This window comes from Gavialis gangeticus, unplaced genomic scaffold, assembly GCF_001723915.1.
Source record: "Gavialis gangeticus isolate Ggan-Ray unplaced genomic scaffold, GavGan_comp1, whole genome shotgun sequence".
NCBI lineage: Eukaryota > Metazoa > Chordata > Crocodylia > Gavialidae > Gavialis > Gavialis gangeticus.
In genome coordinates this window covers 15,815,630-15,817,091 of record NW_017729015.1, presented here as the reverse complement: position 1 = coordinate 15,817,091, position 1,462 = coordinate 15,815,630, and the positions used below count along the sequence as shown (strand labels likewise).

Here is a 1,462-nt window from a genome sequence, read left to right as displayed (position 1 = left end):
GGTTTGGGGGGCTGGTGGAGGGCGGGTAGCGGGCGGCCGGGAGCGAGGGCAGGGGCTTGCTTTGCTCTGGGGCCGGCGGCTCAAGCCCCCTTTGGCGTTTCGGCCACACTCCGGCAGCTGGAACCGAGAGTTGTAGTGCTTTGCCTGTCTTTCGGTAGCCCAGACAAAGTGCGTCCCTCTCTCCCTGAGGGCACACAAGTACAGGAAGAAAGAGCACCCGGCCTAGGCCAGCCAGGGAGGTCACGGCCCTGGAAGCACACGCGTCCCTGGGTGTCACCAAGCCCGCCTCAGGCAGCGCCACCCCGGGGCTGCACGCGTGCGGCCTGGAGGAGCGTGCCCTGATGCCCTACAGCCCTCAGCCCCTGGTCGTCCCATTCCTCCTGCCTGTTGCCTCTTACATGGGTGCAACTCAACCCCCTTCGCTATTTGGCTGTTCCACCCTAGAGCCAACTGCTCCCCTCTTTGCCCTCTCCTCAGCCAAGCGCGAGTTCAAATGCCACCATGGCGGGAACGAGCCAAGAGCACCTCAGGGAGGCTTTGAGGGAAAATGTGGTGGGGAAAACGGGTCCTGGCTCTCAAATGGGGACGCTGCAGGCTCGGTGCCAGCTGCATGGCTGCTTGTTTGTCTGGAGACTTTGCGACCAGTCTGTGCAGGACCCCCCCTTCACTTTGTGGCCAAATTAGGGGGCTCTGCATGGAGGACACCACTCATGGGAGAATCCCTCATCACAGGCGAAAGCACAGACATTGCAGAAGGATGGGAGATCTCGGGAAAACATTTTTTTTGCGGTGCTCTGGCTACATCCGTCATAGACTCCCGGACAGCTGCCCGCGCCTTCCACTCCAGACTCTGCTGTAAAGCTGGGATTAAATAAGAGGCGAGACCGACTGTTGTTACTGCAAGCAATTTTAATACAAAAATGTGTCTTAGTTTTAAACAGTTCATTGGTAGAGCTTCGGTTTCTGCCTCAATTAAACCAATTGAGAGAATGACACAGCAACATGGTCAGAGCTGAAGAGGAACAATATTTAATAAATACAGGAAGTCCAGAGAGCCTCCCCCCACCCCCACCCCTTTGCCCAGTCACTTGGCCGGTTGGTGTCTTGTTTTATCACCGAGAAAAAGTAGCGTACAAAAAGCGAGAGGGCTTGCTAGCAAGTGTGCTGGTGAGACTCATTTCAAGGACAAGCAACTGTGCGTGTAAGTCCAGGTTTCTTCTAGGAGCGGAGGTCACCTTGATTGCAGCCTGGCTGGAAGTGGAATGACCAGTTAAATAATAAATAGGAAAAGAGATGCAGACAAACAGTTCTGTAACACCATGAGTCCACCTTTCCGCGGTACCCACAGGTGCCCATCTAAAAACCCCTTGAAACAAAGTGACAGACGCCCTCCCCCCTCCTCGTCCCACCACCACCATAGCTCAGCGTTACACAAGAGTGTTCTCTTCTGGACAGCTTTGAA

At 55.4% G+C, this 1,462-nt stretch overlaps 1 long non-coding RNA gene across 1 annotated transcript in view; it reads left to right on the top strand.

Moving 5' to 3' along the window:
* Positions 1-1,370: 1,370 nt before the first annotated feature.
* Positions 1,371-1,462, top strand: part of LOC109294104 — a 762-nt gene continuing 670 nt past the window's right edge. Inside the window, exon 1 of the long non-coding RNA XR_002096466.1 lies at positions 1,371-1,439. This is a non-coding gene — a long non-coding RNA (uncharacterized LOC109294104). The remainder of the gene's footprint in view (positions 1,440-1,462) is intronic.